This window comes from Abrus precatorius, unplaced genomic scaffold (assembly GCF_003935025.1).
Source record: "Abrus precatorius isolate BTA unplaced genomic scaffold, Abrus_2018 Scaffold6, whole genome shotgun sequence".
In the NCBI taxonomy this organism is placed as follows: Eukaryota; Viridiplantae; Streptophyta; class Magnoliopsida; order Fabales; family Fabaceae; genus Abrus; species Abrus precatorius.
Genome location: NW_020874406.1, coordinates 8,697,893 through 8,719,893, shown reverse-complemented (window position 1 = coordinate 8,719,893; position 22,001 = coordinate 8,697,893). Strand labels below are relative to the sequence as shown.

Sequence of the window (22,001 nt, the reverse complement as noted above, 5' to 3'; positions counted from 1 at the left end):
AATGGCCGTGGCATTTGATTGCAGCTTTAAATCTTCAAGCATTAGCACCTAAAATTCAAGAAGAAACATGTTAACTTTCTAGTTTAGGAATTTTGAAATACATAGCAAGATGGCATGAAATAAAACTGTAACGAGAACCGAAGCGATGGGAAATGCCATATATAGCATCTAGAAATCACAATTTCACTATGTTATTAACTTTGAAAAGGAAAATTTCATCATGACATAGTGAAATAATTCTGACAAACGCTAAAATTCAAATGACAAAAGAGTATATTTATAAACAGGACTGCTAGTAAAATTGGGCAGAGGAAGCAGTGATAAAGTGGCAACATTACTTGTTCAAAAGTTATAATTAAGCATAGAATTCAATTACCTTACCAGCCAAAAAGGCCTTTCTGATTCTGTCAAGATCCCTTTTGACATCTACCGTTAGAAATATGTAAATATGGAAACATGTAATTATAGTAATGCTAAAATTAGGTAGATGATATGCTGTATTTAAGGAAATAATATTTCTGTAATCATGGTAATTAGGTAACTATAATATCTCTGTAATTAATTCCTATATCAATGCTCCTAGTATAAATATATGCTTCGATGTGTAGTTGAGACACACGGATTTACTCAATGCTCTTTCGTTTTCTTTTCTCTTAACATGGTATCAAAGAGCCTGGCGAAAGAGTAATCCTAATCCGTACATTTCTGGTGGGTCCACTGCTCATCGTTTGAATTTTTTTTCTTTCAAAAATCATGTTTTCCTTCCGATTTCTGGTCTCTGTTCCGGCGACAATGTTCATCGCTGGAGTACTATTCTGACTACTAGACCTCCAGACTCGTCTCGCTCTGCTGGTTTTGAATCTGCCCTCGAATTTTCTTTTCGAGCCTCAACCAGGTTGTTTCTGTTTTGTTTTTTTTCCCTTTTGCAGGTGTTTTCTCTCTCCTTGTTACAACCCATGGCGAGTTCTGCTACTCCCAAAACTGATGCATCCATTTTTACTAATTATATCACTGCCTCACTCTATACAGAGAAGCTTGATGGTTGCAACTATGATTCTTGGGCCTCCGACATCAAACTTTGGCTTAAAGGTCAAGGCTACGCGGCCCACCTTACGACCAAGGAAGACTCTGTGGATACTGCTGACCGTGAAAAGTGGAGTAAGATCGATGCCCAACTTTGCAGCATCATTAAGTCCATTATTCATTCTTCTCTGTGGCAAATTTTTCTTTCTCATGAGACTTGTGAGACTATTTGGGTTCAGGTTAAGGAACTCTATGTGACACCCTAACGTCACAAGCTTCAAATACAATAAACGTGTATCTAAGGACATGATACTTGATCGTAATGTCACACACAGTTGCGTAAATATAGGAGTTAACGTACATAACTAAATATTCATTTAAAATTACTCGTATAAGTATTTTAAGTGTACATTATTAGTAATATTCATTCCATTTTTCATGTAATCAATCTAAGTATAATTTAAAGACTAAACTAAATCGTTAAGCGAAATTTGAAATTAACAGATTCATAATACGTAGTCTCAAACATAGTTCATTTGGAGGTTAAAGGAAAATAAAAGAGATCTCAACACATGTCACGGCCCTGGGGGAACATAACTATACATTATCCAAAGCATTCAAAAAGTAACTACCAATCCTCATATCAATTCTCCCAAAATTCCCATCGTACAAAAAGAAAGGGTGCACACACACAAATATGCATAACACTAAGTCAATCCATAGAAGTATACTCCTCTGAGGGATCAGAGTTAGGCAAAGTGGAGAGAGTAGCATCCGGGTCGGAAGGCAAATTAGGCAGGTCCTCGTCTACATCTTCCAGCTAGCCAGGAGTAGGTGGGGGTATGCAAGAGTGTGGAGAGGACAGGGGTGATAAGGGACTACAGTGTAAAGGTCTAGCCTTATCAATGGGTGGCAGTCGGCGGGGTGGAGTAGGAGGATGGGGTCTGACAGATGACTCAATCACCTGAATGTCTACACACTCAGACTCAATGGGAGGAGGGGAAGAGGGTTGAGGTACATGAGAATCGGGGGCACTGTCTGGGATAGGTAGAGGAACGGGGACATCAGTGTCCATAGGAGCAGGAGCAGCCCTAGGTGGGATAAGAGGAAATGATATACTGGTAGCATATAAGGGTAAAGGGAAAACAATCTCGACGGTCATATCTGTAATACAGCGGGTCTCCCAACCTACCTCAGTAACTGATCCAAGAGTCATCTTGGCGAACCCTTGGTAGATCGTCTGCTGGGTGGTATCATCGTAGATCCACAGGTCATCCTTGGTTGGGAGTACTGACACCTTCATCATCTCGGAACCCATCTACACACAATTTACCCAATGCACCAAACAAACAAACACATACCACAAAGAAGAAAACAAAAGAGAAAAGAAAGGGTGAGTCCATAATTCAATCAAAAGACACAAGGATCACTTAACATAAGTCCTATACATCAAACCTATTTATATATACGTACACAAGTATGAATAAAGGCATCCGAGAGCAAAGTGATAAGGTCAGTTATTATAAGAATGAAATGATGCATGATGCAGGTTAATTATGGAGTTCTCTCTTTAATTTATAATAACCTTTGTGCAATGCATGAGAACTCCTCACTTCTCCTTCTACTTAGTGTCATTTTTCAACCACAAGGCGATTGGAGGAACCATTCCCTACTCTCATCTCTAGCACATCTCTTTTTGAAACTATAATTTTTTTCACACGCCTCAAAGGCATCGTTCAAGAATGAGCCTACTACGATCCTAGTAACGGGTGTTCACGTCAGGTTTGCTGGCGACGTGACCCGGTCACAATGAGCTACTCTGCGCCATTGGGTCATCCCCTGTTGCCACCCCTAAGGGTCCTCATTGATCTTAACACAGGTGTCCTACAGCTGTGCCAACTGAAGCCTTAAGGTATTTCTTCCTCCGTAGACATGATGCATAGTCATTTTCCATTTTATAATTAATCCACTTACTTGTTATTTTAGATTTTAGTTGACTAGCATCACTAATATATATCAAGATGGATCTCAACCGACATCCACTTAAAGTTAAATCCCCTTTCAGTGTTCTACATTTGATCCTACCTTCAAGGCTTGTATATTTTTCTTCCTAAGTTTTTTTAAATTCGAGTTTTAGCTACTCCTCTTACTACTATTCTATGAACACTATTAAACTAAATAACCAATGAAGCTTAGTTGTTTACGGTCAAAATGTTTGTGATGTTCTCAGTCCCTTCCCTATTTTCCTTTATCTGTTTCGGTCTTATATCTCTAATTCTTTAAGGTTTTGGTTCTTCTACCTTATCTCGTCATTTTATTTAATAGAACTTGTTAACGTATCGTTACTCAGGTATATATTTCTTTTGTTATGTCATTTTCAGCGAACATTTACGGACTAAAACTTATTATTAGTGTTTTACTTCCTTTCTTCTTCTAAGTGTTGTGTTATTTCCGTCATGCTTTAATTTATTATTGCATTGTTTTATTATTTAGGGTAATTTATGTCAACTACTTTCAAGGATATTGGAATTTGGTATATCTATATATTGCATATATATTAATCCTTACGTAAACTTTGGAGAATATGTGGCTGAATCTCCCTCTCTTACTCCCTAATTCCTTTTGACGCTTATATTATTATTAGGGACATCTTTCTCGTTATTTTAATTTATTGAACTCACTACAACAGTTCTTTCCACCATACAAGGAATATCTTATAATTATTAACATTATTCTAGCTATCTTCATCCTATCTATATTCAAGGGATCAAGTCTCCATTCATCAATTTCAAGTGAATAAACCGAATAGTTTAGCATATACAAGTATATACAACTAAGCATCCTTTCACACAATGCATGATATAAATGTAACACAAGCAATTTTCTTCACCCGTAATCCCCCATTTGTTTTACCAAGTAAGCCATGTTCTCTCAGCCATTGATGGAAACTAAATGGGAATTCTTCACATGCACATGGAATAAAAAAAATGTTTACTTGTAGCATTACTCAATCGCTCATCATCCGCACTTCTTCTCTTACTCATCATTCTTCCTTCCTCGCACTATAACATGCTCACCACTTAGCATTCTATTACATGAGAGGTCCAGATTTCGGGGGCTTTTTTTATTCTCACTACTTAGCATTAGTTGAGTGTACCTACCGTTCATGTTTGGTTTTTTGGACCTCCTCACCTCTCTAATAGGAATGGTTCTTATTAGCTTGAATGCAACGAAATTTAGTCAAACACTCACACAACAAGAACCCAACCAAACATGCAAAGGAGGATTAAATCAACATGCATTGAAATCTCGGTCAACATGCAAACAAATTTTAAACAAGTTCCACACATTATAGACTCTCCCTTACTTGTTGACAATAGTTTTGTGACAAAGGAGAAGGTATAGGGCATGGAGAATCCTCGTCTGGCTCGGTGCAAACCTTGGTGGAATTTTTTGAGGTGATAAAGTAAGGAAATAAGGTGCAGGGAATGGGAAGATGTGAGAAGGAAAAGAAGGGTTAAAGATTTTAGAGACTAGATAGTTCTAAAGGTGAGGGACCGAGAGTTATCTCCTTGGCATTACACACACCTCTTATTCATTTATTTTGCATGTAGGTTATATTTAGTTGAATCCTTTCCTAGTGGCTTCCTTGAAACAAGAAAGGTTCCTGAGAAAATGGTGCAGGGGCGTCTTAAATTGATGTGATTACAAACAATTCACTATGGTTTTCAATGCCACTCAACGTATGTGTGTGTAATGAGCAGCTAGATCATGATTATAGACCTGTAAGTACGTGAGGGAGTGGTCATTTCAAGGCTGAATTATGGTGTTTAGGTGGTAGGTGTAGGGGTAAGAGAAGGACACGTTCCTTGATTGATCAGTGAAGTAGTTATGATAAGATTTACACCTCCTTCCACCAAGATTTGGAGCAGCAACTATGTTTATTATTTTGACATATAATAATGTTGGTGCATGGCTTGGCAATTTGACATGACCGAGGGAAGGAGATGGTGGAATACACTTGCAGCACTAAGGATGGGACATTCAATTTTGTGCCATGCAAAAACAAAGTGAGATGAGGGGATCATTTCATTGTACCAGGCATTCACGTGTAGATGAAAGGAACATTTAGTGGAAACTCTCATGAAGTGGTTCAACATATATATTAAGGGTACTTTTCCCTTATGTAACTTCTAATTAATTGTTGAAACTATGACCTATATGAAAAGGAAAAATCTGGTTATACAATAATTTAAATACATATGCACAAAATCATCATTGAAATTTAGAACAAATGAAAATTGAATTTGTCGAGGGAGAATTTTCTCCATGATGTTAGTACAGTGAGGTTCCACAAGCAAACAGAAAAAAAAAAAAAAGTTACCAAAAAGAATTGATTAACACAAGGAAAGAGGGTCACTAAGTAAGAATATATATACATATGAAAGAAGTGGAATTTCGGGGTATTACACTCTATACCAATGACACTCAATGACTTTATGGGGTTTATCAAGATCTTATGAGTGTCATTGCTCCTCGTCATCTTAATGGAACAATGTCTAAATATTTAGGTAAGGTCAGTGGTGTTCTTCATGACTTTAATGAAATATTGCCTCCCGCTGATACCCCTGTGAAGGAATTGGACCAACATAAGACCTTCTTTATGTTGTTAGCCTTGTATGGGTTACCTCTTGATTATTCTATGGTTCGGGACCAGATTTTGGGCTCTCTTACTATTCCTACTATGAATTCTGCTTGGTCCACCTTACTCCGTATACCCCCCAAGTCTCATCCTGATTCGGATGTGGCTCCTGTCCCAGTTGATTCCGCTACTTTGATCTCTTAGAATAGCGACCGTGGTCGCCCCTGCAAACCCAGTAAAGGTTGTCCCAAGTGTGACCATTGTCACAAACTTGGTCACATCATTGATCGGTGCTTTGCTCTACATGGTCGTCCCCCTGAAACCGTAAATGCTATCCAGGCTGCTCCACTACCTCCACTTGAAACTACCACTTTATCATCTGCTTCTCAGGCGCCTCCTGCTATTCTTTCTGATTTTATCAAGTGGGGTGATGATTGCCAAACCTCTACTTCCACTGCATCTGTGGCACACACGGGTAATTCCTTTGCTGGTATCTTTCACTCTACCTCTCTTGGTCCATTGGTCCTCGACTCTTGCGCCACTGACCACATTACTGGTGATAAGTCTATTTTCTCTTCTCTTTCTACCTTTGCTATTTACCTTCTATCACTATGGCTGATAAGTCTTAAACACAATCTAAGGGCCTTGGTATTGTTCACCCTCTTCCATCACTTTCCGTCTAGAATGTCTTATATGTTCTTGGGTCTCTTTTTAATCTTCTTTCCATAAGTCATCTTACTCGTTCTCTTGACTGTGTGATTTCTTTCACTAAAGACTCTATATTTTTGCAAGATCGGATCTCGGGGCGGATGATTGGCACCGGATGTGAGTCACATGGCCTATATCAACTTCGTCCCTCAGTTCATGCTGGCTCAGTGGTAAATTCTCCTCTCCTTCTTCATGCTCAGTTGGGTCACCTTAGTCTTCAAAAGCTCCAACAAATGGTGTTGCTTCTCTCCACATTATCGTCTTTGTCTTGTGAGTCATGTCAATTAGAAAAACATATTTGTAGTTATTTTCATAATCGTGTCAATAAATGAGTTGCGTCTCCCTTTAGTTTGGTCTATTCAGATGTCTGGGGTCCCAGTCGTACTATATCTACCTTTAGATTTAGGTTACGTTGATGCAGATTGGGCAGGTTCTCCTGTTGATAAAAGATCTACTTCTGGCTATTGCATTCTTATTGGAGAGAATTTGATTTCTTAGAAAAGTAAGAAGCAAAGCGTAGTTGCCCGCTCAAGTGCGGAAGCAGAATATCGAGCCATAGCTTTATCCACATGTGAACTTATCTGGCTGAAACAACTTCTTAAAGAACTAAGATTTGGGGAGATTACACAAATGACACTTATTTGTGATAATCAAGCATCCTTGCATATTACCTCAAATCTGGTATTTCATGAAAGGACAAAGCACATTGAGATCGATTGCCACTTCATTCGTGAGAAGATCTTATCAGGGGACATCACCACCAGCTTGTCAATTGAAATGACCAACTGGCTTTTACTAAATCTTTGAGAGGTCCTCGAATTAGTTACATATGTAACAAGCTTGGTGCATATGATCTATATGCTCAAGTTTGAGGGGAAGTGTTAGAAATATGTAAATATGGAAACATGTAATTATAGTAATACTAAAATTAGAGAGATGATATGCTATATTTAGAGAAATAATATTTCTGTAATTATGGTAATTAGGTAACCATAATATCTTTGTAATTAATTCCTGTATCAATGCTTATAGTATAAATATATGCTCCGATGTGTAGTTGAGACACACAGATTCACTCGATGCTCTTTCGTTTTCTTTTCTCTTAACATTTACCATATTCATTCTTTCTTTTGGTGATTCCACTAAACAACCAAGTCCAATCATAAATAGTGGAATTAAGCATTTTTCAACAATTGAAGTGAAATTCTTTCTGATTCTTTCTTCTATATCTACTCCTTCTAAGCTTGGTGCAAGAGGTGGGTCCAAAATCTGTAAAAGATTATCGAGAAATGAAATTTTAACCAAGTTATGAAGATTTTGTCCACCTTCAAACATTTCATCTGTGGGTTTTCTTCCAGTAAGCATTTCCAACACAAGAATCCTGTTAACAATATGCATTTGAAACTATTGTAAGTTGTTTTCTGTTATTTCATTTTATTAGATTAGTATCATAGTCAATAAGTCGTTTCGATATTTTAGGAATAATTTAGTTTGTTATCAAATTTTTCAATTACGTAATTAGTTTAGGTTTCTTTGACTTATTATAAATGCATTGTTATTATTGAATAAAAGTTGAGTTCTTTCTCAATTCATTCTATTCACATTTTCTTTTCTTTACTTTATTTTACTTTTTTTTTATCATAAAACCAACAACTGGTATCAAGAGCTATTTTCTTACAAACCTGTGCAAATGGATACTGAATTAAATTTATCACAAGTTGCTCCTCCTGTCTTTGATGGAGAAAATTATGATCTTTGAGCTATCAAAATGGAGACTTACCTAGAGGCTTTAGAACTTTGGGAAGCTGTTGATGAGTATTATGAAGTACTTCTGCTGCCGTATGATCCTACCATAGCCCATACAAGAAGTCACAAGGAGAGATAAATATGAAACGCAAAGGCAAAGGCAAAAGCATGTCTTTTTGCTGGTGTTTCAACAACTATCTTAAGAAAGAATATGTCAGGAATGAAATAATTCGAGCATGCAAGTGTTTAATTTGATGAGAGAATTTGAACTCTAAAGAACGAAAGAGTCTAAGACAATCAAAGTATACTCAGACAGACTGCTTGGCATAGTCAACAAGGTAAGATTACTTGGTACTAATTTTTCTAATTCTAGAATTGTTAAAAAAATTCTTGTAACAGTGCCTGAAAGATTCGAGGCTACAATCACTACCTTAGAGAATACCAAATACTTGTCCAAAATTACACTTGTAGAACTCTTAAATGTCTTATAAGAACAAGAGCGAAGGCATACAATAAGACAAGGTGTTATTGAGGGAGCCTTACATATCACGCATCATGAAAGTGCAAGATACAACAAGAAGAAATCTTATCCTCCATGTCATCATTGTAGAAAAAATAGTCATCCTCCTTTCAAATGTTGGAGAAGGCCAGATGCACAATGCAGTAAATGCAACCAAATTGGACATAAAGAAGTTATATGCAAAAATCAAAACTAACACTAAGATGAAGAGACTAAGATCGCTCATCACGAGGAAGAAGATCATTTATTTGTTGCTACTTGCGTCTCCAATTTTAAATCAAATGAAGGTTGGCTAATTGATAGTAATTGCACTAAAAACATGACTAATAACAAAAAACTCTTTAGAGATTTGATGCTGACTAACATCACCAAAGTCAAAATAGGTAATGCTGATTTCATCCTAGTCAAAGGAAAGGAAACAATTACAATAGCAAACTATTCAGGAAGGAAGTTAATTCATGATGTTCTTTAGGTTCCTAAAATTGACCAAAATTTGTTAAGTGTTGGTCAACTAATTGAAGGGAGATTCAAAGCTATTTTTGAAGATAAACATTGTTTGATTAAAGATTAAGCTGGTCAAGATATTTTCAAAGTAAAAATAAAATGAAATTTTTTTACTCTAAATATATCGAAGGAGGAGCAAACAACTTTCTTATGCAAAGAAAATACTATAACATTTTATCCTAATATGTGAAGTGCTAAAAGTAAGTTTTCTAGATTCATCCATAATGCAAATGAAAGAAATCTCAAGGTTGTAAAGAGAGTGGTTAAATATTTCAAAGACACTCGTAACTCAAACATCAACTTCAAGAGGAGTGAAAAATTCAAGTTGACTAATTTCTCTAACCATGATATAAGTGACTCAGTTAATTAATTCTCTTTTCTATGGCAAAAGAAAATTTTATTTGATTCTAATTTGAAGCAGAAAGAGAATACAAGATTCTTGTTGATAAAAAATTCATTTTCTGTTAGCAAATTTAAACTGCAGAAAAATAGAATTTACAGTTCAAAAAGCAAAGAGGAGTGTTTAACAATATGCTTTTGAAACTGTTGTCAGTTATTTTCTGTTATTTCAGTTTATGATATTAGTATCATAGTTGATAAGTCATTTTGATATTTTAGAAATAATTTAGTTTGTTATTAAATCTTTCAATTACGTAATTAGTTTAAGTTTCTTTTGACTTATTATAAATGCATTGTTATTATTGAATAAAAGTTGATTTCTTTCTTCATTCATTCTATTCATATTTTCTTTTCTTTACTTTATTTTACTTTTTTATCATAAAACCAACAAATCCCAAAGCTATATATGTCACCAAATATATACACCTCAGAACCAACTCCATACTCTAAAATATAGGCCAAAAATTGTCGTTAATAAATCTCTAGTTTTCAACAATATTGTAGAATTCAAAAAAATAATAAATAATTAAAAAAATTCCAAAAATATTAGGAGTAGCATATCCAACAGTTCCCTTTATTCCAATAGCACTAGTTTCCTTATGAGAGGTATCATTAATGGTTGAGAGAAGTCTTCCTATGCCAAAATCACTCACATGAGCAATCAATTCATCATCAAGGACGTTGTTTGGCTTTAAGTCACAATGAAATCGGTTACTCACATTCATGATGAAGATAATGTAATGCAGAAGCAACATCAATAATAATATCTAGTCTTTGATCAATATTTAAAGTTCTTGGATGCTCTACACTTGGCATCCCTGGAAGCAGCCATTGTTCTAAGCTCCTGTTTTTCATGTACTAAAAAACTAGAGCTTTAAATTCTTAACCTTTGTAATCTATACTTGAACAAGAAGTTAAAATCTGAACCGGATTCCGATTTCTGATATTTTTTAATGCATTACATGCTGCAATGAAAGTCTTTTGAGCTCTTTGCTTATGAAGGTTTAGGACCTTTATGGCAACAATTTTATCTTCTGTCTCAATGATTCCTTTGTAGACAGAACTAAAACTTCCAGATCCTATCTAGTTTGTAGGTAAAAATCCATGGGTTCCTGTTATGAAACCAGATAAATGGAGGAATAATACGTAATATCATTTCATTACATTTGTTGAATATATATTGCAATAGATTTTAACAAAAGCTATTTAATAAAACAGCACAAAATAAGGAGCAACACTTCTTTCTACCTAAATCTGACCATGTCAACTACTCTTCATCAAATTAACCGTTAACCCATACTTTTACCTAACAAACAGTAGCAAGTAAAACAAAACAAAAAATATTTTAATCTTAAAGTATTCTAGAAAAATCTCAATTCCTAACACTCCTCCTTGAGATTTTTCTTGGATACTCCAAGCTTTGACGTCAATACTTCAAACTTGCCCTTGGAGAGAGCTTTGGTCATGACATCTGCAATCTGTTTCTCTAAGCTACAGTGCTCCAAGCTTACTTCTTTTGATTTCACTGCTTCTCTAATGACATGATATTTCACCTTGATATGCTTAGTTCTACCATGATGGACAAGATTATTTGCAATTGCAATGGCTGACTTATTATCAACCCATATTACAGTAGCCTCATTTTGTATTTACCCCACATCATACAACACTTTTCTAAGCCAAATGGCTTGATTTGTAGTTGCTGCAACTGTAATATACTCAGCTTCAGCTGAAGATTGAGCCACTGCATCTTGTTTCTTTGAATTCCAACTGAAAACTCCACTCCCAAAAGAGAAAACATAACCTGAGGTACTCTTGGCATCATCTTCACTTCCTGCCTAGTCACTATCTGCATATCCTTCAAGATCAACACTTTTATCTTTGAGAAACCACAAACCATAATCAGTTGTACCTCTTATGTACCTCAATACTCGTTTTGCTGCTTTGTAATAAGCTTCACTAGGTGAATGCATAAATTTGGACAGCGAACTTGTAGCAAACATTATGTCTAGTCTAGTGGCTGAAAGATACAATAGAATTCCAATTAAGCTTCTATAAACAGAAGCATCTGCTTTACTAGTAAAATCATGAAGAGACAACTTCTCATTTGTAACTAAGGGTATGGTCACTGTTTTACATTTCTCCATATGAAACTTCTTCAACACCTCCAAAGCATATCTTCTTTGTGAAATAAAGATTCCTGCATTGCATTGATAAATCTCCATTCCAAGAAAATAATTCATTTCTCCCAAATCTATCATTTCAAATTCATTCTCCATATCATGCTTGAATTATCTAAAGGAATCAGAATCACTCCCTATGACCATCATATCACCAACATACAATGATATAATGAGCTGCACTTCATTCCTTGACTTCTTTACATACAAAGTGGCTTCATTTTCACTTTTTTCAAAGACTTTGTGCAAAAGTTAATTGTCAATCTGGTATACCAGGCCCTTGGTGCCTGTTTCAATCCATAAAGAGCTATATGAAGTTTATAGACTTTATTTTCATTGCCCTTAACTTGAAAACCTTTAGGTTGATCAACATAGGTGTCTTTTTTAAGCAAAACATTTTAAAAAAGCTGACTTCACATCAAAATGATAGATCTTCCAACCCAATTTTGTTGCCAACGCCACTAGCATTCTGATTGTATCATGTCTTGCCAAAGGAGCAAAAGTATTTGAAAAATCAACTCCATGTTGTTGATGATAGCCTTTAACAACCAATCTAGCTTTAAGTTTGTTTACATAACCATCAGAATTAAGTTTGGTTCTATAAACCCACTTAAGACCAATCACCTTTTAATTAGTTGGCCTATCCACAAGCTGCCATGTCTAATTTTTCTCAATTATTTCATCCCCTCTTGCTTAGCAACTCTCCAACCTTCTAGTTCAGCAGCTTCACCATAACCTTTCGGTTCTAGTGTAGCAACATTACACCTCTCATAAATTTCAGCTAGATTTCTAGTGCCTCTAACCGAAAAATCTTCATCATCCTCCAAATCTTCTTCTTCAATTTCTAAATTTTGTTCTTGGACATTGTCTGCTCCAAGTTGCCTTTTGCTTGAGGCTTCTACTTTGCTTTTCTCCCAGTTTCATCTAGATAACTCATCAAACTTAACATTTCTGCAGACAAGAATTTTCTTTGTTGGTGGATTATATATTCTATAAAATTTGGAGTTACTGCTGTACCCCAAGAAAACACCAACTTCTTACTTGTGATCCAACTTGTCTCTTTTAACCTCTGGAACAAAAGCATAACATACACAGCCAAATACTTTGAGATGCTCCATCGAAGGCATCCTTCCATACCATGCTTCAAAAGGTGTTTTACCTTTCAAGGCTTTGGTAGATAACATATTCAACAAGTATACTGAGGTTTTAACAGCCGCAGTCCAAAAGGATTTAGGAAGACATTTTTCAGACAACAAACACCTGACATCTCCATAATTGTCCTGTTCTTCCTCTCACTCACTCCATTTTGTTGAGGATTGTAAGGAACAGTCAATCGATGCTGAATTCCAGCATCCTTACAAAAATTCTGAAACTCCCTTGTTGTATACTCAGTTTCATTATCAAATATGAGCTTTTTAATTTTGCATCTAGCCTCATTTTCCACCATTAGCTTGAACTTCTTAAAAATAGCAAACACTTCTGACTTTTGCTTTAGAAAAAACATTGAACTCATTCTTGTAAAGTTATCAATAAATAGCATAAAGTATTTGCTGCCATTTAAAGATGTTGTACTCATAAGGCCACACATATCAGTGTGTATAAGTTGTAATTTTTCAGTAGCTCTCCAACTTGCTTCAGTAGGAAATGGCATTTTGCTTTGCTTACCATATTGACATACATCACACACATCAACATTTTTATGAATGGCAGGCAGATTTTGTACCAAATCATTTGATTTCATTTGTTTCAAGGTGGAGTAACTAAAATGACCAAGCCTTTTATGCCATAAAATAGAATCATCTACTGCACTTAGAAAGGCATGCATAGCTGTCTCTAAGGGGAAACTTTTATCCCTCATTCTAACACATTAATTCACAACCAGCGGGATCATATATTGTACATCTCATATCTTCAAAATGCAAGCTATAATGTCTTTCAAACATTTGTCCCACACTCAAGAGATTTTGATTTATCTCAGGCACAAATAAAACATCTGAAATAAATTTAGTACCTAAGGGAGTTTCAATAGTCACCACTCCTTTTCCTTTGACATCAACACCTTCTCCATTGCCAATGGTGACTTTGGAGAAGTAGGAGTGATCAAGTTCCTTGAAAATGCTAGCATCATAAGTCATATGGTTTGTGCATCCGCTATCTATGAGCCAAGTTTTTTTGCTACTACTTGCCGAATAACAAGAAGCAAGAAATAACTGCTCCTCAATCTGTTCTTGATGCTCAACAACTTGAGCTTGCTATCCTTGCAGCTTTGCTTTGTTTTTGCAAACCATCTCCACACGACCAAGTTAGCTGCAAGCCCTACATTTGACTCCAAGTCTAAACCAACAAAAAAAATTTGTATGATTTTTCTTCTTACAGTGAGGGCACGGTGGATACTTTTCCTTCCAAGCTCCTCCTTTGTTGCTATCTTCTTCCTTTTTCCCTTTACCTTTCTTTCCACCAAAAGGTTTTTTTCCCAAAGTTGTTGCTGCCTTGAGCTTTGCCTTTGGTGTTGACCACAAAAGCACCTTCAACATTTTCTTCCATTCTCAACGACCTTCTCTGTTCAGTAGCTTGCAAAGCATGCACAAGTTCTGCAAGTGATATTTGAGAAAAATCCTTATTTTCTTCAAAAGAGGAGATTTTTGACTCAAACCTCTCAAGAAGACAAACTAGGACTTTCTCCATAGCTCTTTGATCACTAAACTCTTCACCTAGCAATCTAATTTGTGTAACCACCTTAGAGAGTCTATTTGAAAACTTTTTCACTGTTTCAGAATCCTTCATTTTGATAGCTTCAAATTCTCTTCTCAGATTTAGCACCTTCATCCTCCTAGTTCTTTCACTGCCTTGGAACTCCTCCTTGCGTTTGTCTCAAGCCTCTTTTGCTTTCTCAAGATTCAAGATCTTGATAAAAACATCATAATGTACTGCTGCATGTAAGATGGCAAGTGCTCTGCCTTCCTTTGCCACATTTTCATCGTGAAGCCTTATTTGAGCTACTATTAGGTTGTCTGGTAAAGGGGCCGGGTTGCTTCCATTTTCCACCACTTCCCACTGATTTTGAGCTCTCAAATAAGTTTTCATTTTTGCAGCCCACAAGTCATAGTTTTCTCCTGCAAATATTGGAGGTAGAGGTAAAGAAGAAGCCATTTTGTTATTGGTAGGTTTTTGTTTCTAGTTTGAACAGGTATTTTACTCCTTCACAGGCCCTTCAAGAACTACTAAGCTCTTGATACCATGTTATGAAACCAGATAAATGGAGGAAGAATACGTAATATCATTTCATTACATTTGTTGAATATATATTGCAATAGATTTTAACAAAAGTTGTTTAATAAGACAGCACAAAATAAGGAGCAACACTTCTTTCTACCTAAATCTGACCATGTCAACTACTCTTCCTCAAATTAACCATTAATTCATACTTTTACCTAACAAACAGTAGCAAGTAAAACAAAAAAAATATTCTAATCTTAAAGTATTTTAAAAAAATTTCAATTCCTAAAAGTTCCATTGTGTAGGACTTGGTATGAAACCTTATCCAGATCAATTGGTGGTGAATCCAAACTTGGTTTCTTATTTCTTTTCCTCATCCAATAGACAGTAAGCATAAATGACACTATGAGAAGTAAAGCAACCACACTAATTATCACATCTACTAACTTGAAATGATGGTGTTTTGTATATTTCTTACCTTCTGCAGGGCATGGTGGTAAATGCAGCTCAGAAATACCTCCGCAAAGCTTATTATTTCCACTCACCATGAACTCACTAGCATTTTGAAAAGCACCTTCTGTTGGTACCTTGCCTTTCATCATATTAAAAGAAATATTGAAGTATTCCAAAGAAGAAATATTTTGTAGATCTTCAGGAATTGATCCAGACCGTTGGTATGATTCCATGGAAGGAATTTTCTTGCAAATAAAGGTACTCGAAGGTTATACATTCTCCCAAGGTTCCAGAAATATTACCAGACAAATGATTCTTAGAAAGATCTATGAAATCAACATTTTTAGCCTTCCTATTTCACATGGTATACTACCACTCAATGAGTTTTGTGACGAATCCAGCAAGTTTGTTAGAGATGAAAGATTGAAAAGCTCTAAGGGTATGGTTCCTCTAAGGTTGTTTTTCCAAAGTCCCAGATATTGTAACTTTTGACATTTCCGATGCTTGGAGGAATATTTCCTTCTAACATATTTTCTGCTAAACCCAAATGAAACAATTGGCTGAGGTTGCCTATGAAAGCTGGTATCTTTCCTGAAATCTTGTTTCCTCCCAAATCTAACCATTGCATAATTTGAAACTTGCCAAAAGTTGCTGGAATATTCCCTTCGAAGTGGTTATTTACCATGTCCAAGAGAAATAAGCTAGTTAGATTTCCTAATTCGCAGGAATTCTTCCTGATATCTGGTTGTCTCCAAGGGATAAATAATTGATTTGGATGGATAAATTGCCCATAGATTTTGGCAAAGAACCTCCAAAATTATTGGTGCTTATACTAATCGTATTCAACTTACTACAGTTTACCAATGAACGCAAAAACTCCAAATCTTTAGTTGAATTGTCACCAAGACTGTTTGTAGACAAACTTAGTAGCGTTAGATTTTCTAGCTTCCCTAGATTTAGAACTTGTCCCATGAAAAGATTTCCACTAATATCAAGTTGTTGAAGGGAAGCTGCATTTGTGAGGGAAGTTGGGATTGAACCTGAAAATCGATCACCTCCAACAGCAAAAAATTGGAGATTGGGAAGGGTGTGGAATATATCAGGTGGAAGAATGGCATTGAATGAATTAGCTGCAGCTAAAATTAAAGTAAGAGAGGACATATTATAAAGACAAGAAGGAAATGGACCACTTAGTTTATTGGCATGCACTGGTATTACTATCAAACTTTTCAAGTTGCACATTTCTTGTGGAATGTGTCCCTCCAAGTTATTGTAACCCATTGAAAGACGAATAAGTGATGAAATGTTCCCCAATGATGGCACAATGTTTCCTGTTAATTTGTTTTCTTCCACGTACAACTCTTGAAGCTTCCCAAGAGAGCCAATATCAATTGGTATTGTGCCATTTAGATTGGTTCCTGCCTAGTCTAACACTTTCAGCTTTGAGCACCTTGTCAAGTTTGTAGGAAATTCCCAGTCAATGAGTTATTCATAAGAACAAGTATTTGAAGTTGTTGTAAACGACCCAATTCTTGTGGGATTTTTCCATAGAAGCTGTTGTTTCTGAGGGTGAGTATTGTCATTAAAGAGAGATTTCCAACAAAGGGAGATATGGATCCATGCAACTTGTATCCTCGTAGGTTCAACTCCACAACTCTTTGATGCATGGGGTTGCACGTGATTCCATGCCAGTTGCAAAAATGGGTTGAACTATTTCAAGATACCAAGATTCCATATGGGTCATTGGATATTGATTCCTTGAATTTAAGCAACGCCAAATGATCGGTTTGGTTTCCTAATGCTGAGGCTACAACTTCGTTTGGGCAAAAGCCAAGCCAAAATGCCTTCAAAGTAAAGATAAGAAGCAAGTGAAGGCACATATAATGGAATTCAGGCATGGATAGAAAAAGGGCTTCATTTTGTTGAGTAGGAAGAGGGATACTAGATCTGGGTTTCTTATGCTTTTTGGGGTTTGATAAATGAAAACAACAAGCACATTCTTTCCTTCCTTTACTTTCAAGTTTAATTTTATATTAAACATGATCCATTCTTTCAGTAGTTAAGACAACTGCATTTGTTAGTTTAAAAATTTATATGGATCAACCTGTGTGACAGGCAAAAATAAATCAAAGATTCACATCCTAAGGCGTTAGATATGTGACTTATTATACGTTTCACATTTAGTGTATTTAAAATTCATCTTCAAATTTCCTTCAATCTTGATTCAAAGATAGGTCCACTCTCTTTTATTATATTTTGTCACATATCCTTCTATTTTTCAACAGCTTGAATGGTGTTTAGCTTTAAGGTTATAGATATGTAATACTAACAAGGATTTGTAGTTTTTATTTTTTATGAACAATCATGAATCATATTGTCATGTCAAATTAATTTAGCAATTTATACTAAAATTTAAATTGTTAAATGAATTAATTTGAAGATGCATAAGGTTTTAATTTCTTTATCTTCAACAAATAAAAGTTGGGCTTTAATCGCTTTGCAGTTCTCATTTTATCTCTGGACTAGTTTTGCTTACTAGTGAGTAAAGTTGTCATCAATTTTAATTTATTGCTTTTGGTAAAGGTCAATGGTCAATGCATGCTAGTCTTCTCCACCATGACTAGTGTCTTCTCCACCATGACTAGTGTTTTTTAGTTTTTGGCATTTATCCTTTATTTCACAATCGTTTCTGAAGACCAAAAATTTATGTTTACGCGTAATGCTAACTCTACAAGCTGATAATGGACTCATGATATTGACAAGCACTTTGGAATGGGTCAAAGTGGTACAAATTTAAAAGAAAAATGTAAACAATATACTTTTTATTCCAATTAAGATAATTAGTTAATTTTTAAAAAGGTTAAAGTAATGTTTAAAATAATGATTAATTCATGACATAAATGGTTTGATATTTTTAAAACTGACCGATTAGAATGTATTGCTAAAATCTGTCTAATCAAATAATGCCACCTGATCGAGGAAAAAGAAAAAAAAGAAAAAGAGAAGCATAGTTGAGAAGAGGAGGTAATTGAAGGGTAGATAGGTAGGTACACACATAGGGTGCAAAGATAGAGCGACATAATAAGGATTAGGATTCAAACCTGAAACCTTATCGTACGCAAAAATTACACTCAAGTTATAATAAAATAAGATACTAAATTATAATGTAAAAATATCTACAAAATTATAACAAATTTATTTATCAAAAATTTTAGTTTTAACTAGTAATTCTTGTGCATTACACGTATTTAATTATAAATTTTTTTAAATAAATTAAAATATTTTTTAATATACTTAAATTTAATTTTTAAAAATTGTAAATACTATAACTATTAAAAATAAATATTTTATTATATTAATTAAAATTAAATAAAGGTAAATTTTAAATTTAATAGAATATATATTTTTTAAATATTATAATTAATATTTAATTTTAAAAAATAAATACATAATATAGAAAAAACTACTTGACATGATAAAAATTGAATTAACTCCTAATAATACTTTTGTTTAAATTTTTTAAATTACTCTCAGAATGAACATTAGCTAGGGAAATTAATTAAATAAAAACAAAAATTTTAAATAAATTATAAAAACTTAATATAATATCAAATTAAAAAAACAAATGCTTGATATGAAAAAAAAATTCACTTGAAATGAAGGGAATCATACTTAACTCGTAAAAGTGCACTTAGTTAAGAAAACATATAAAAACACTATTAGTGAGAAGGAAGAATAGGTATGAAGACATAAGAAAAAGAGTTGATTTGGTTTGATAGTTTTGAGTGTTCTTCAACGTATATAGCGTTAAGAAGATGTTTATATGCCATCTTGACTTTCCATAATGACTATAGTCAAGTCATTTGATCTGGTCATAAAGTATAGACCAAGAAACATATCATTTTGAATTAACTTTTTCATTTTTCAATTATTTGATCACTTTCTCAATCAAGTGATTGATTATATGGAAATTTTATTCCTCATTAACTTGTTTCTTTTACATAGTCTGGGGTAAATTACATTTACAATAATATTAGGTTTAACAAAATTTATTTAGTAAAGTTAAAGATAATCTATGAAATAAAAAAAAAAGATTATATAAAAAATTGTTAAACCTTATTAGAAATGAGTGTGGTTTATTCTCTCTAATCTAACAAGATACAGAACGCCATCTCTTCCATCAATCGACCACCATGGACACGGAGTCAACGACCTTGTCTTCTTCCTCCAAAGTTGCCTTAGTGAAGTTCACTATGTTTAGTCATGCCTTAGTGAAGTTCACTATGTTTAGTCATGCAAAGTAAATTTAGAAACCATGACTCAATCTCCATGGTTTAATGATTACTAATGCAGTGGAAGAAGTCAAATATATAGTCATGAAAATTTGGAAATCTTTAATCCATCGTTAACATCAATTTTAAGTCCATTCATCTTCTCTTACAACCATCCTGTGGCATTATTTTAATTTAATTTGTTTTCTTGAGTCTTATTTTATTTTAATCTAAGTTAGTGTAATTAATTAAAAAATTTAATATAAAGATGTTATTACTTAGAATGCAATATATTGTTCAATTATTAATATTTTGTAGTTGGTTTGTAAAGGGTTTAGAAGAGTAATTACAATTGGATCTAAAGGAAAGAAGTTGAAATACTGCAGAACCTATTTGTAAGTACATGCATAGTTAATCTAATTGTGAGAACACGAGCGTGACAGAATATATAAAAATAGAATTTTTTATGAAAAGCAACACATTTTTCTTTCACTATTCAGACACATAATTTTAAGTTTTTTATATGTCTTTTATTTACGGATGTTATTCATTTCTTTTCTTCTTTATGAGATTTTGATGGGAAGTAGGTTTATATTCCTTCATTCTCTTTACTCTTTAATGGAACAATGATTTTTTACAGTTTACATTTCTTGTAATTTCTTTTCAATTAAACATGAAGTTTATTTTTACAATATATTTCAGTTTCTTCTCTTTTACTTCTACATGTCTTGTTGATTTTATTGAGGTTGAGGACGGGTGAACTTAATTCTTAACTCATTGGGATAATTTGAATGTGAGATATAACTTAGCTTAACTTCTATTCTAATGTATTTAATCATAAACTTAGTGCCTTTCTGTTTCTTAGCATTTAGAGTCGACAAAAGAAATCTTCTAGTTGAAAAATTAAAATTATTTTTGAAAATGGATTAAATCACTCATTATGGATTACTTTGGAATAGAAATCTTTAAAGTGTGATTGCTTTGATTTCTAAACTTAGCGCTAATATGCTATTGATTACTTAAGGAATTAAGAATTAAGAGTTGATTTAAAACCATTAATCAAGTAATTGATATTAGGTATCATAAAAATTTGACCATTAAAATAGTTGTATTATGAGTTATACATACTTTTTACAATGAAAAAGAATTAAGGAATCCTAACTCAACCCTTTTCTATATTAATTGTTAACTTATTTAGTGAATCCATACCCATTTTGATTCTACAATTTATTTAGTTTATTACACTTAGTTTTATTCTCACATTAAAGTAATTCAACAGAGTTTAAGTTAATTTTAGTTACTGCATAATATTTAATTTTTGTATTGAACTCCTACTTTATCACTCAACTAGCGATATTCTTATGGTTTGATAATTAACATTAATCCCAGTAGATAATAAAATTTAATTGTTATTGCAAACGATTTGATACACTTGTCAATTTGTTTATCACTTGTTTATGACTTTTATTTTTTATTTAATAAACTTCACATAAGCTTTAATTTATTAATTTAATAAATATATTTATACTAAAAAGTAAAGTAAAATAATAATAAAATTAGTTTATATAAAATTATTTAAGATTAAAAATCTTTAATTATAAAAACAATAGTATTTTTAAAATATATTAATAATTATTTAAAATTAAATATAAATATTATACATATATAATGACTCAAATGATAATTGATGATTATTGTGAGAATAAAAAAAAAACAGATAAATTTTATATAAATAATTAAGATTAAAAGAAAAAAATTTGATTTTTTTTTTCATTTATATGGTTCAAATTATATAATCGGTCCAAATGACTCTTAAAATCAGATGATATTAAATTAGTTTATATTGGAAAAAATTTGACTAAATTAATGGGAATCAAAAGATGATTAGTTTTAAGCAAATTTTTCTTGTATGTTCGAAAATGTAACGGTGTAGGTCAATTTTATAAAAAAAATTAATTCAAATTGAATATAAAAATAATATGTGATAAATTAAAATAAAATATTAAAATTGAAGTAAATTGAATTGATATTTTACAATTTAATTTAGTTCAGTTTAACTGTAAAGTAAAGAAGCGTGACTCATAAAGGTTGAAAACCTAAGTGAATTTGTTGGAGAAAAGGAATAAAAAAGAGAGACATTAATCAAAAGGATCAAATGGATTGGTGTTTGCAATCTTTTGTATAATCAGCTAATTGCAATTGTGGAAGTAAAATAAGTTTATTTATTGGATAGAGCAATAAATCCATCAGTATATGATATATATTACATGGAGGATGGAAGATTTATTGGTAGTACATTATACTGCATATACTCCTGTTTCCAAAATCACTCTGCCATT

At 33.5% G+C, this 22,001-nt stretch overlaps 1 pseudogene; it reads right to left on the bottom strand.

Annotated features, from left to right (window-relative positions):
• Positions 1–355: 355 nt before the first annotated feature.
• LOC113870113 lies at positions 356–17,289 on the bottom strand (annotated as a pseudogene).
• Positions 17,290–22,001: the final 4,712 nt, after the last annotated feature.